This window comes from Nicotiana tomentosiformis, chromosome 7 (genome assembly GCF_000390325.3).
Source record: "Nicotiana tomentosiformis chromosome 7, ASM39032v3, whole genome shotgun sequence".
Lineage (NCBI taxonomy): Eukaryota > Viridiplantae > Streptophyta > Magnoliopsida > Solanales > Solanaceae > Nicotiana > Nicotiana tomentosiformis.
The window spans coordinates 3,156,405-3,172,447 of NC_090818.1; the positions used below are offsets into that span (position 1 = coordinate 3,156,405).

At 38.4% G+C, this 16,043-nt stretch overlaps 1 long non-coding RNA gene across 1 annotated transcript; it reads left to right on the plus strand.

Annotated features, from left to right (window-relative positions):
- Positions 1–462: 462 nt before the first annotated feature.
- Positions 463–9,884, plus strand: LOC104093226 (uncharacterized). The gene is made up of 4 exons (XR_685600.4): positions 463–622; positions 699–745; positions 9,467–9,538; positions 9,650–9,884. It is a non-coding gene; the product is annotated as an uncharacterized lncRNA (long non-coding RNA).
- Positions 9,885–16,043: the final 6,159 nt, after the last annotated feature.

Sequence of the window (16,043 nt, forward strand, 5' to 3'; positions counted from 1 at the left end):
CAGAATGTCCATGAAAAACTTAACAAAGGACTTCGAAAAGTCTGGCGGGTTAACGGTGCGAGATCTTGGTAATTGAGAAAGGAAAATCCTTGCGGGTTCTGATTTTTATATAATGGCAGCTTAAGGCTAAGTGGAGGAGCCTGCTATTGACAATTTAATTTCATGGTTATGTGTTAATTTTTAGTTTTGGTCTGAGGCATACTTGTGGTTTAATTATAACTTACAGAGGTGGAGATTGAGGATGATTCGGGTAAGTAAATTTCTGAATGCAGGTTACATTCACTACAAGAAAAAGGCTTTTTAGGGACCAACATTTAGCGACAAGGTACAAATTTGGTCCCTAGAAGTACACTAGTAAGGATGAGAATATACGCTAGTACTTAAATCTCTATTTTTTCATTAAATTATTAAAGAGAAACAAAATTAATTCTGATATATGGTCCTCAATTATGCATATTTGACGCGCGAGAAAGTGGCGCCACACCAAATTGGAATAAAACTTAAAAAATAATTTACTCTAACTTTTAAGAAACCCTATGTCTCCCGATTTCTCTCAAGGCTTATCTCCCTCACTCCTCAAAGAAGTATAAACCCTAAATCTCCTAAAACTCCATAAAGGAAGGTATGTGTACTGAAACTAAATCAACATTTTTCTTTTATCTCTCTTAAGATAGGTTATCTAAACTCATTTTTTGCAGATTTGGGGAGAATATCAAACTGAAAATCTACTACTCATCTATCACAAGTAAGCACACTTTCTTTCTCTATATATCTTTTGAGTTAACCTTTGTTTAATATTTCTCAACAACCCATTTTTTCAGGTTTGTGAAATCTTGATTTTTTAATTTTTTTGATAGTTATTGGTTGCTACGACTCAACAATTGTTTTTACAATCAGTTCTTTTCCAGATTACATTTGCTTGGGTGTCCCTTTTTGAATTTCTTGTAAAAGCCTATGCTTTGTTTGGTGTTTGTTCTTCAAATTTGTTGTTCTCTGTTTTTATTTTTGAATCTTACCCTAAGAAGAATTTTTCGTTTAATTGAAGTTGGAGGAAGGATTTGTCTGCAATTGTTTATTTCTTATAAGAAATAACATCTTTACTTCAATTTGTTTAGATTATCTATGAGTGAATTTTCATTGGAGCCTTGTTGTTGTAGCATTTAGATTATTCTTGGTTCCTTTTGGTTTCTCGGTGTTCTTATCTTAATTCTGGAAACTTTCTTCTTTATGTTAAGCAGAGAAGAAGAAAATATGTGTATTTGGATATTAATATTGCATCTCATTGCACTTAACTCTCCAAAACGGGAGTACACAAACCACAAAGGTTTTAGTTTGCAGAATAATAAGAATAACACAAGTACAGAAATAAATATTAAATTCCTTAAGATTGTTATTCCCGGTCAATATTGCTGTATTTGTAAATATTAATTCTGCAAAATATAAGTTAACGTAATGAAACAATAATAATAAATTCGAGCCCACTGAATTCACAGTGTTTCCTTAAGGAATTTAATCCCCTCCTAGTACCCAAGGTAATGGATTATTTCCTCCCAGGATAGAACGAATAACACACTGGTGTAGCGGTACTTCAAACCCCAGTGTTTCGGCGAACACAAAGTTCGGTAGCAAATCACACTTACAGTTGCTTTGTTTGAAGTTAAAAACAATGCAGAACGAAGGAGTATATACTCAGGAAAACATATGGAAGTTCTGAGAGGAAGGAATGCAATGTATAGCCAATTGTATGTTGAGTTTTGTATCTCTTCAACATTTGCTGCTCATATATATAGCAGCCAAGAAGGAGTGCAAGACCAAACGTCCACCCTTCATGGTGGAGCAAGCATTACATGTTTGTGGAGCAAGCACTTCATGTTTGTGGAGCAAGCACTTCATGGTGGGAAGACCATTATCCGGCTGCCAAATTATCAATACACGGATTGAAAAATATCCGTTTACAAATACGGATAATCTTACGTTAATATTTACTATTAACAAATAAATTTGGTCCAAAAAATTAATCAATCAATCGATCATTTGACCAAATCCAAATCCAAATCCGAATCCGAATCCGAATCCGAATCCGAATCCGAATCCGAATCCGAATCCGAATCCGAAGCCGAAGCCGAAGCCGAAGCCGAAGCCGAAGCCGAAGCCGAAGCCGTAGCCGTAGCCGAAGCCGAGCCGAGCGAGCGACGACGACGACGGCGCGAGGCTTGCTTTCTTCTTAACTCTTTAAGAGCTACAAGAAGAGCAATTATATATATACCCACCAAAAATGTCTTCCACTTCCAATATGGGACAATGTCTCATTGTTAAGAGGGGGAAACTTAAAATTTTACTCAAAATTTCATTTTCCCTCCATTTCCCATTCACCCTCATTTTAAGAATATTACATCTTAAAATAAAACCTCAACAATCCCCCACATGAATGGGGAATGGCTATATCACGGAAGTATGCATGAAAAAACTGTGTGATTTACAAGCAAGGATTAATTGCATCTGGATAAGTAGGTTTCCCTTTGAACTTTCCGTGGTAAACTTATGTCGGATATACTCGGTCAATCGGTAGATTTGATATCTTTGAACCGTCGATCTTTGGTGTATACCTAGACAACCATAAGTCACACAATCAACCCTTAACCGTCTTTGGTTCTCATTGTTGTGTTCGTTTCAGCCATGAACACCGCCTGGTTTCATAAGTGCGTAGAGAACTGGCCTTACAAAGTTCTCCTTGAAGCGGCTCACACTTCACACTTAAATAGGTGATTCCTAAACGTGTCATCCTGTAGATACACTATTTGATATACCCCGTATCAAATTTAGAAATCATTAAAAAGCCTTAATGCTTTATCCTTGGTACTGAACATTGTCTCATCACGAGAATGGACTAAAATTTTATTTGACAATGTTGAACCGTCATTAATGACTTTGTTTGATCTCTTTGAACCTAGATCTTGGGATCTCCAGTCTTCTAGGTAGAGTTACCGCCACAATGACTTGTTCTCGGCCATAGCCCCATTCCCCTTGATGATTTCTCAACTACCTCTCTAGTTAGGCCTTTTGTAAGTGGATCCGACACATTATCACATGACTTTACATAGTCAATTGTGATAATTCCTCTAGAGAGTAATTGCCTAACGGTTTTATGTCTTCGTCGTATATGACGAGATTTACCGTTATACATGACGTTCCCAGCCCTTCCAATTGCCGCTTGACTATCACAATGTATGCATATTGGTGCCAACGGTTTGGGCCAAAATGGAATGTCTTCCAAGAAATTCCAGAGCCATTCAGCTTCTTCACCGGCTTTATCTAAGGCTATGAATTCAGCCTCCATTGTAGAGCGGGCAATACATGTTTGTTTGGATGACTTCCAAGATACCGCTCCTCCACCAATAGTGAATACATATCCACTCGTGGACTTAGAATCAGTTGAACCGGTGATCCAATTTGCATCACAGTATCCCTCAATCACCGCAGGGAAATTACTGTAGTGCAATTCAAAGTTCTGGGTATGTTCTAAATATCCCAAAACTCGTTTCATTGCCATCCAATGAGATTGGCCTGGATTGCTCGTATATCGACTCAGTTTACTTATAGCACAAGCTATGTCTGGTCGTGTACAATTCATGATATACATTAAGCATCCCAATACACGAGCATAATCCAATTGTGATATGCTTTGGCCTTTGTTCTTTGCTAATGCAAGATTCACGTCAATTGGAGTCTTTGCAACTTTAAAGCCCAAGTGCTTGAATTTTTCAAGTACTGTCTTAATATAATGAGATTGTGACAATGCCAGACCTTGAGGAGTCTTATTGATCTTAATTCCCAGAATTAAATCAGCAACTCCCAAGTCTTTCATATCAAACTTGCTATTGAGCATACGCTTAGTAGCATTTATGTTGGCAATGTCATTACTCATTATCAACATATCATCCACATATAGGCAAACAATGACTATGTGATTTGGAACATTTTTAATGTACACGCATTTATCACATTCATTTATCTTAAAACCATTTGACAACATTGTTTGGTCAAATTTCGCATGCCATTGTTTGGGTGCTTGTTTTAGTCCGTAAAGAGACTTAACAAGTCTACATACCTTCTTTTCTTTACCTGGAACCACAAACCCTTCAGGTTGTTCCATGTAAATTTCTTCCTCCAACTCTCCATTTAAGAAGGCCGTCTTAACATCCATTTGATGAATTTCAAGACCATACACTGCAGCTAATGCTACTAACATCCGTATGGACGTAATTCTTGTAACTGGAGAGTATGTATCAAAGTAGTCTAGACCTTCTCGTTGTCTATACCCTTTGACTACGAGCCTTGCCTTGAATTTATCAATAGTGCCATCATCTTTGATTTTTCTCTTAAAAATTCATTTAGAACCCAAAGGTTTATTTCCAGGAGGAAGATCAACCAATTCCCATGTATGGTTGTTCAATATGGATTCTATTTCACTATTGACTGTCTCTTTCCAAAACAATGATTCCGAAGAAGTCATAGCTTCTTTAAATGTTTGAGGCTCATTCTCCAATAAGAAAGTCACAAAATCTGGTCCAAATGAAGTAGACGTTCTTTGACGTTTATTACGTCTTGGATTCTCCTGATTATATGTACTTTCTTTTGTTTCTTCCCGAGGTCGTTTAGATCCTTCACCAAACGACTCACATTCCTTTTTATACGGATATATATTTTCAAAAAACTCAGCATTATCTGATTCTATAACCGTATTATTATGAATGTCGGGATTTTCTGATTTATGAACCAGAAATCGATATGCTTTACTATTTGTCGCATATCCTATGAAAACACAATCAACGGTTTTCGGTCCTATCTTTACCCTTTTGGGTTTAGGAACTTGCACTTTTGCCAAACACCCCCACACTTTAAAATAATTCAAGTTGGGCTTCCTTCCTTTCCATTGTTCATAAGGAATGGATTGTGTTTTGCTATGGGGCACTCGATTTAATATTCGATTAGCCGTAAGAATGGCTTCCCCCCACAAGTTCTGTGGCAAACCAGAACTTATCAACAACGCATTCATCATCTCCTTTAATGTGCGATTCTTTCTTTCCGCAATCCCATTAGATTGGGGCGTGTAAGGGGCTGTTGTTTGATGAATAATTCCATATTCTAAACATATTTCTTCAAAAGGAGATTCATATTCACCACCCCTATCACTTCTTATCATTTTTACTTTCTTGTTAAGTTGCGTTTCAACTTCATTTTTGTATTGCCTGAATGCGTCTATTGCTTCATCTTTACTATTCAGTAAGTAAACATAGCAATATCGAGTACCATCGTCAATAAAAGTTATGAAATACTTCTTTCCACCGCGAGATGGTATTGACTTCATGTCACAAATATCTGTGTGAATTAAGTCTAAAGGATTTGAATTCCTTTCAACTGACTTATAAGGATGTTTAACATACTTAGATTCCACACATGTTTGACATTTTGATTTTTCGCATTCAAACTTGGGCAGTACTTCCAAGTTAATCATTTTCCGCAAGGTTTTATAATTGACATGACCCAAACGTACATGCCATAAATCATTTGACTCAAGTAAGTAAGAAGAAGCTGAAATATTATTATTATTTTCAACAACCATTACATTTAGGTTGAAAAGGCCCTCGGTGAGGTAACCTTTTCCCACAAATATTTCATTCTTACTAATTACAACCTTGTTGGATACAAAAACGCACTTAAAACCGTGCTTAACAAGAAGTCCAGTAGAGACTAAATTCTTTCTCATTTCGGGAACATGAAGGACATTGTTCAAAGTCATGACCTTGCCAGAAGTCATTTTTAGAAATACCTTCCCATATCCTTCAACTTTTGCTGTTGAAGCATTTCCCATATAAACTGTCTCTCCGGGTTCAGCAAGAGCATAGGTAGCAAAAGCCTCTCTAACTGCACAAACATGGCGAGTGGCTCCTGAATCAAACCACCACAGTTTAGGATTTCCCACCAAGTTACATTCAGAGAGCATGGCACACAAGTTATCAACATCATCATGGTTTACTACCATGTTTGCTTGACCCCTTTTCTTGTCTTTCTTCGGAGCACGACACTCCGTAGATTTGTGTCCGGTTTTCCCACAGTTGTAGCAGTTTCCACTGAACCGCTTCTTGCTTGGGTTGTATTTCGGACCAGAAGCCTTCTTCCTCTTTTTGTTAGCTTCAACAATATTTGCTCCCATTATTGTTGAATTTCCACGGCCTCTCCTTTCAGCAGCTTTATTGCCCTCTTCGATTCTCAACCGAACAATGAGATCTTCAAGGGACATTTTCTTTCGTTTGTGTTTCAAATAATTTTTGAAGTCCTTCCACAACGGAGGCAACTTCTCAATCATTGCTGCTACTTGGAATGCTTCGTTGATTACAAGACCTTCAGCAAGTAGATCATGAATAATCACTTGCAATTCCTGGACTTGAGTAATAACAGACTTGCTATCTATCATTTTGTAGTCCAGAAATTTTGCGGCAACGAATTTCTTCATCCCGGCATCTTCAGTCTTATATTTCTTTTCAAGCGCATTCCACAATTCTTTGGATGTCTCCATGCTACTGTATATATTATACAGATTATCATCCAGTCCGCTAAGAATATAATTCTTGCATAAAAAATCAGAATGCTTCCACGCTTCAATCACGAGAAAAGCGTTCATTATCTGGAGTTTTATCCGGCAGATCAGGAACATCTTCCTTGATGAACTTCTGTAGACATAACGTAGTTAAGTAGAAGAACATCTTCTGCTGCCAGCGTTTGAAATCAATCCCGGAAAATTTTCCGGGTTTTTCTGCCGGTGCCAACGCCGGTGTTCGGCTTGTCGTTGCGTTGGCAGTCGCCATCGGAACAGCTTGGTTTTCGTTTTCAGTCATCATCTTTTACAGAAAAGAATGACACAAACAAACGTTTAATACACGTTTTCAAACTGGAGTAAAAATCACGTAGATTTTAATATCCAACAAAATGCCACGAAGGCTTAACTCTCCAAAACGGGAGTACACAAACCACAAAGGTTTTAGTTTGCAGAATAATAAGAATAACACAAGTACAGAAATAAATATTAAATTCCTTAAGATTGTTATTCCCGGTCAATATTCCTGTATTTGTAAATATTAATTCTGCAAAATATAAGTTAACGTAATGAAACAATAATAATAAATTCGAGCCCACTGAATTCACAGTGTTTCCTTAAGGAATTTAATCCCCTCCTAGTACCCAAGGTAATGAATTATTTCCTCCCAGGATAGAACGAATAACACACTGGTGTAGCGGTACTTCAAACCCTAGTGTTTCGGCGAACACAAAGTTCGGTAGCAAATCACACTTACAGTTGCTTTGTTTGAAGTTAAAAACAATGCCGAAGGAGTATATACTCAGAAAAACGTATGGAAGTTCTGAGAGGAAGGAATGCAATGTATAGCCAATTTGTTGAGCGAATTGTATGTTGAGTTGAGTATCTTTCTTCAACATTTGCTGCTCATATATATAGCAGCCAAGAAGGAGTGCAAGACCAAACGTCCACCCTTCATGGTGGAGCAAGCATTACATGTTTGTGGAGCAAGCACTTCATGTTTGTGGAGCAAGCACTTCATGGTGGGAAGACCATTATCCGGCTGCCAAATTATCAATACACGGATTGGAAAATATCCGTTTACAAATACGGATAATCTTACGTTAATATTTACTATTAACAAATAAATTTGGTCCAAAAAATTAATCAATCAATCGATCATTTGACCAAATCCGAATCCGAATCCGAATCCGAAGCCGAAGCCGAAGCCGAAGCCGAAGCCGAAGCCGTAGCCGTAGCCGAAGCCGAGCCGAGCGAGCGACGACGACGGCGCGAGGCTTGCTTTCTTCTTAACTCTTTAAGAGCTACAAGAAGAGCAATTATATATATACCCACCAAAAATGTCTTCTACTTCCAATATGGGACAATGTCTCATTGTTAAGAGGGGAAACTTAAAATTTTACTCAAAATTTCATTTTCCCTCCATTTCCCATTCACCCTCATTTTAAGAATATTACATCTTAAAATAAAACCTCAACAGTACCATGTTACTTCTGTACAACTGTTATGGTCTTAATTTCTTGGTGCATTTGTTAGTAGGCAATGAGTCATGATAGCAGAGAAATAGTAATCAAGTCCTTTTGTTATATTTCTAGTCGAGTCATGATAATATTGCTTATATGATACAAAATTTAGAATTCGGGCTTCTTCCTCTTTACTTAGTTCGTTAGCATTAGTGTTAATATGATATCCTTTTAGTCATAGATTGATATTACCACCTAGAGTTTCATTGCTTTCTTGGCTTCGGTTTTATTTTTATCTTGTTGTTATTCCTACTTGTTGCTATTACTTTTTTCATTCGTTCTCCAGCCGAGGGTCTGTCGGAAACAGTCTCTCTGTCCTTCCAGGGTAGGGGTAAGGCTGTGTACATCTTACCCTCCCCAAACTCCACTTGTGAAAAATTATTGGGTTTGTTCTTGTTCTTATTGTCATTAGTTAGTAATTGTTAATTCTAGCTCATTGTTCCGAAAGGAATGTACTCCAATGGACCAGAGAAATTGTTGATGAGTAACAAGTACACTAGTTGATGAGTGTTGAACAAAGAAATTGCGTTTTATGTTTATTTTGACTTTTTAATTTGTAGCTTATCTCATTCTAGTGATATATTATTAGTTTTAGCTTCTTAAATGTATCATCATTTCTGGATAATTAGCTACAACTTCTTATGGCTCAAGACACTTTGTTTCTTATAGAAACCTCTTTTCAGTTATATCATTTTTCCTAAAAGGTTATGTGCACCTTAGAGTACTTTCATTATACTATATCTTTTTTCTAATTTGATTTTTATGGAACCTCCAAGGTTATGGCACCTAGTAAGCAGTGGATGCAACTTGTTGATAATCAACTTGATGAATATTTGGTCACATTACTAAAGGACATGACTACACTCAATATAGGAAATTGAATGTGCTCGTTTTTTGTACTAACATCCGAGTATGCAGTTGAAAACACTCTTCTTTTCCTATGTATGATTTATGGTTTTTTTTTTCTTGCATGTGTATAGTTATTGGTTATAGATTAGAGCAATTTGTACAACATTTACATTTGTAATTCTCTACCAAGAACTGCAAATATTTTCTTTCTGCTAACCTTCTTGGTGCATTACTTTTGAATCCGGCTCTGTGCTCACTTCTTGATTGAGGATCCATTTCATTCGTATAGTTTCAAATACTAAAAGATAATTAAAGGTATTGACTCCCTTAGTTCCGGTTCTGGCTTTGATTATGTATGCTCTTTGCTGGTTGCTCTGTTGTATAGAATATGATCTTTTTTGAATTTGGACTTTACATTCCTATTTAAAAGGCAAGAACCCATTTTGATGTTTCAGATGTGCCTAGTTTTTCTAATTCGTTTTTGTTTATATTCATGCAGCCTCGTTTATATTGCTGTTTTATTTTTGAAGTGGATATATATTACACTTAGTGAATTTGGACACTTTTTCGGGTAAGAGGTCAAATTATTATTAGAGTAAAATTGAAAAACTTTATTATTTAATATAATTTTCTAGTGATATTACAATCTTATTAAAGGAAATTTTTTTGAATATTTTTACAGGTTTTGGAGGCTAAAGTTTACAAATCAAGAAGCGGGCTTTGAAGACATACAAGTTGACTTTTACTTTGCTAGAAATGTTGGATAAAATATTATATTAAGTTTAGGGGTGTTAACTAGATCTTTTGCTAAAGGGTTCCAAAATATATTCTACCATGGTTGTACAGTGCCACTAACATATACTATTCACTTTTTATCCTTAATTATTATATATGAAACTATATCTATCATTATATTATCTTTTTGTGAGTAATTTTTCTATTTGTAGAATGAATATATATATCTGATTTGAAAATTTATGAAAAATTAGAATTTAGGACCACCCATGCTTGGTCCTTAATAAGATTAATGACCGGATCTTTTTGTCCTAAAAGTATTTTAGGATAGGTAAACTCGACGCTAAATGTTTAAAGGCACTAAATATTATACGACATTGATTTGCCGTAAAGACCATATTTCTGGTTCCTGAAATTATTTAAGGACCAGATTACAACTAGTCGTTAATACCTTTTAAGGACCGGTATTAGTCTGGTCGCCAAACATATTTAGGGACTAGATGTCAAACCCATCGCTAATAGCCTTTAACGACAGAGGAACTAGCGACCAATGACGATCAATTTTAACTGGTTGCTATATATAATCTAGGACCAGAATTAGGCTTGTAGGAACTATTATTTTGGTCCCTAGATGGCATTTTTCTTGTAGTGATTGCACTTTGTGAGTATATGAAAATCGTGGGATGATCGAGTTGTTATTGTTGGATGTAATACGTACGAAGTATGAATTTGATTGGTGACATTAAGGCATGGTTACTTCTTTAAGTGTGGTCAAGCTAAGGGAGCACGTGTCTTTCGGCCCGTTCGGGCGGTGCAATTTAGATTTGAGCAGAGTGAAGGACTCTCTAGAAGGTTCTAATGGGTTTAAGATTTATATATAGCAATTGAGAATTTCTCCGGGCTTGTGCATGGATAAAATTTAAGATTTGCCTTTGATGGTGCCTGGGCTTACGGAAATTCTGTATGACTATGGATTCTACACTTTAGTATAAGGAAGGTAAGAAGAACAATTTTAAATTCACATAAGGTATTTTCAGAGTGAGTGTTACAGTTGGAGTATTTATGAAGATGCTTAAGAAGAATACAACTGCTTAAGGACCGTAGGGCGTTGTGGTTCTATACTAAGGTTTGTGGGGTGAGTTGTGGCTAAAGATCGTGGCGATTTAGCAAGGAGAAGTATCAATCTGAAGACAAATTCGGAAGGGACTCGGAGAAATAGGACAACATGGTAATAGACATGATCGGTTCTTTTGGGTGCTTATGATGTGGGGGTTTTCTACAGGTGTTTTGTGGCAATACTCTTTGATTTGGCGACCTGCGTGGCTGGGTTGAGTTAGAGAGATTCGGTTCTAATAGCTTGGTTGTATGCAAATGGGTCTCGAAGAGTTCTCAATGGTTTTTACCACGACTCGAGGAGTATATTTCCTGCTGGCGTGAGGAATATGTTGCGTATTGGGATTTTCTCCGGGAGGAGATCAAATGGAAGGTTTCTGATTGATCGGGTATGTGTTCTGCTTGTGACTCAGAGTGATTATGAGATTCTTGTACTCTTCACATGATGGCATGGTAGACGCGGTGTATTATGTGGGATTGAGATTTGCAGGTGCAAGGTCACGGTTCAGTTTTGAAGGAAAGGACATAAATTCGTAGGCAGCATGGGCGGTTTCAGATGACTAGGTAAATGATATTATTAATCGGTATGGCCTGATGAGAGTATACATTTCAGAAGGGGCAGTGTGTTTTGATTCATCGATACTTCAGTGGTATTGCGACACTCTCTTGGTTGATTGACTGCTGATATTCAAATTTTACTATATGGCACGGGGGAATTATAGAAGCATTTCTCGTGGGATGATCGTGTATGAAAGATGTGTTAGACATTCGGCAGTGGAGCTGGGATCAGATATGGTGATTCGTGTATTCTATGAATTTGGAGACTGGGAGTCCTCAAGAGCAGATTGTTTCATGGTTGTCGACTGTGAAGTCATGGTCGAAGCTAGCCAGATGATAGTATGTGTTATGATTCAGTCATTGTTGGCTTTCAGAGGATTATTTATCTATTTGTGGGTGACCAGAGTTGATTTGGGGTCCATTGGTAGGCCCAATTAGAATGTGTATTCTACACTGAGTCTGACTGGTTGGCTCCCTACTGCTATTGTTGAGTGATGTGTCATTCGGTTGATGTTGAACTTATTCGTGATCTAAAATGATCTGTGAGTTACTCTTCTATGCTACGAGAAGTTGTGTTTCATTGGTTATATGCACACATGGTGCAGATCTATTGGGGGCCTTATGGCAGAATTTGAGCGAGATGAGTATTTGAGTATTGCATGCTCGATTGCGTATTGGTTATGTTCTTTCAGGTTTTGTGTGGCATTTTTGTCATTTGCCTCTCCGTCGTTATTAATTTTGAGCAGGGTGGCTCGAGGTAGATAATATGGACAAGCATTTGGATGGGGGCACGCATTGCAACAGAGTTATGTTAAGGTATGAACCTTGTGTTAGAATCGTGTGATGGTTCTTCGGTGTGTGATGGATTTTCAGCATTTCTTTGTGGCGGTACTTGTTAATTTGGCGGGGCAGTTCTCTCATTCGAGTCATTTTCCATGACTGAATACATTTGAATTGTTGCGTGTTGACGCACGGATGGCACGGTTTGTGGTTCTGAGCTATACTGGTATGGCATGTCTGTGGGATAGTTGTGTTTAATAATATAAGGCCATTGGACCCAGAATGGGTACTGTCAGGTTTGATTACGGTATATTTGGGAAGGTGGCATTGAAAGTCGGCTAAGAAAGGTATTATGGTTCTGGGTGGGACGAGAGAGCTCCATGACGTGCTGATCTGATAAGAGATTACGAGATTCTGCTTGTTTCTTTTATTATCGTCAGTGTACGAAGTTTTGGGGTAATGTTTGGTTCGATATGGGGTCTAATACTAGTACTTGGTTGGTTTTGGAGTAGTTATTGTGATCGGGAATGGTTCTACGAGCATGCGAGTTGTGTAAAATATTAGTTGATTATATCTGTGGTTATAGTTATGGCTCGATGCAGCTCGTTCAGTCTTATACAGTGTGTGGATGTGAGATTCGGGTGTTGAAAAGAATTCTGGATGTTAGAAATTTGGCTACAAGATTTTTGGGCTAAGGTTAAATTAATGATTTTCAGTTATGTTGTGTGGTCAGACCTATATAGAATAGGGTGACATGAGATCACCCCCGGGTACATGCATGGTAAGATAGAATAGTGATTTGATGGCCTGAAAACAACTCCTGGCACGTTCGAGGACGAACATATGTTTAAGTGGGGGAGGATGTAACGACCCGGTCGGTCGTTTCGAGAGTTATAGCCCCGTTTCTCCCATTTCTGCTTCTTTTTGAGTCCTTCAGCTATGTTGTGTTATACCGGGTTAGCTGGTTCGGCACCGGAGTGGTTTCAGAGTGGATTGACCGATTGAGACACTTAGTCTCTAAAGTAGAAGTTTATGTTAGAAAACGTTAACCGAACGTTGACTTATGTGTAAACGATCTCGGAATTTAATTTTGATGGTTCTGTTAGCTCCGTTAGGTGATTTTGGACTTGGGAGCACGTTCGGAATGAGATTTGGAGGCCCGTGGTAGAATTAGGCTTAAATTGGCGAAAGTTAAAATTTTGGCGATTTTGGTCGGTAGTGAAAATTTTGATATCAGGGTTGGAATGGAATTCTGGAAGTTGGAATAGGTTCGTGGCGTTATTTTTTACTTGTTTGTAAAATTTGAGGTTATTCGGACGTGGTTTGGTAGGATTCGGCATCGTTTGTGGAATTCGGAAGTTTAGAAGTCCTTAGGTTTGAATCCAAGTGTAATTTGGTATTTTGATGTTGTTTTGAGTGATTTTATGATTTGTCTAAGTTCGTATGATGTTGTGGGATATGTTGGTATCTTTGGTTGAAGTCCTGAGGGCCTCAATTTGATTCCGGGTGATTAACGGAACAAGTTTGGAAATTGGAGGAATTGCTGAAGTTGAACTCAGCTGTCATAATCGCACCTGCAGATGTCTCATCGCAGGTGCGAGCCCACAGAAGCGAGCGGATGATCGCAGATGCGAGATTGGAGGAGGTGGGCAGAAGGCGCAGGTGCGAGAAGGTTGTCGCATCTGCGAGCCCGTAGGTGCGAGACCTAGGGCGCAGATGCGGAAGGGAGAAAAATGACTGGCTTCACAAATGCGGAGAGTTATGCGCAGGTGTGCAAGCGCAGACGCGAGAAATTGGCTGCAGATGCGAAACCTGGAATCTTAAGTGAGTTCCGTACCTGTGATGAAAATTCCGCAGGTGCGATGTCGCAGAAGCAGAAAAAGGACCGCAGATGCGGCTTCGCTGGGCACAATGTATAAATTGAGGACTTCGTGATTTTTGCTTATTTCCACCATTTTTAACTCGAACTTTGGAGCTTTTGAGGGGATTTTTGAAGGGCATTCAAGGTTATTCACTGAGGTAAGTTGCTTGAGCTCTATTATCATTAGCTATGGTGTTTTCCCGTTGATTTCTCACCTAATTAGTAGGATTTTTGAAGTGAAATAAGAGGGTAGGGCTTGGGATTTTGGAGAGAGTAATTTGAGGATTTGAAGGACCAAATGATGTCGGATTTTGATGAATTTCATATGGTTAGATTCGTGAGTGAATAGGCTTTCGGGTTTTGTGACATTTGTCAGATTTCGAGACGTGGGCTCGGGGTTCGGATTTGAGTCGATTTTGGGTTTTGAGTCTAATTTAGTAGTTTTCTTGTGGAATTGATTCCTTTAGCATATATTAATGGTATTGTACTGCTTGTGGCTAGATTCGGGACGCTCGGAGGCCGATTCGAGAGGCAAGGACATTGCGGAGTAGAGATTTGCTCGGATTAAGGTAAGTAACGGTTGTAAATCTAGTTCTGAGGGTATGAAACCCTGGATTTTTGTGTCATGTGATTATTTTGAAGGTGACACACATGCTAGGTGACGGGTGTGTGGGCGTGCACCGAGGGGATTGTGACTTGGTCCGTCCCGTGAAAAATGTAAAGTTGAATAACTTGTTGATAACTATGTGCTCTCTATGTGTTGTGGAAATTTGACTATAAGTCATGTTAGAAACTATGTTTAGGCTATATGTTGGTACTGTTGGGAACCACAGAGGTCGTGTACATGTTGAACTATCTGCTTAATTGTTGTTTTGTATTCAGTCACAGTTTACTTGATTATTTTATCCCAGTCTCTATTGTTTATTATTGATGCATCATATCATTGTTGTTTGGGCTGATTTCATGATTATTGAGAGCCCGAGAGACTGGAGAGATTTATGACTGAGCAAGACCGAGGGTCTGATATTGAGATATTATTATAGCACGTGAGTTGTCCGTGCGGATCCAGATATTATTATAGCACGTGAGTTGTCCGTGCAACACATGAGTTGTCCGTGTGGATCTAGATATTATACTATGGCACGTGAGTTGTCCGTGCAGCACGTGAGTTGTCCGTGCTTATAGCGCTTGGGCTGTAGGAGCCCCTCCGGAGTCTGAACACCCCCAGTGAGCGCGGGTACCCATTGAGTGTGAGTGTTGAGGGCTGAGAACTGAGTGGTTGAGCTGTTATGACGAGTTGAGTGACCGTTGCCCTGAGAGGCTGTACTTGCTTTTCATTTGTGGTTGCACTTAGTTGCTATCTGTTATTGTTGTAAAATTTTTCTGAAGGAGTTTATATCCGGATTACATGAACTGGAATTGTATAAAATTGGTTTGACTTAAACTGCTGGATTGGAAAGCATGTCTATTCTTTGCTGGAATTACTGAAAATGAACTATAATTGTGTAGCTCGTCACTATCTTCAGTTATTTATTTATTTCTGTTACTTACTGAGTTGGTATACTCACGTTACTCCCTGCACCTTGCGTGCAGATCCAGACATTTTTTGTGACTGTAGCGACTGCTGATATTCCTGTAGCTGATCATTGAAGTTAGCAAGGTAGCTGCCTGGTGATCGCAGCCCTATTTTCTCCTTCTTTATCTCCCTCTTAGTTGTATTTTGGACTTTTCCCAGACTTTGTTAGTCTTATTATTATCGGACCAGTTTTTAGTAGTTGCTCATGACTCAGTGACACCCCGATGATTGGGGCTTTTCATTCCGCATTTCTATTTTTGAGTTCAACCCTTGTTTCTTTTATGAAGTTCTGCTATACAAGACACCTTTTGGCATATCTGTGAATGAATTGTTGTAATATTGTGGGAGTCGGCTGGTCTAGTACCATCGATAGACGCTATCACGACAGGTTTGAGTTTAGGGTCGTGACAACTATATTTTGCGTCTACATTAAGATTCAGCTAAGCCTAGCTT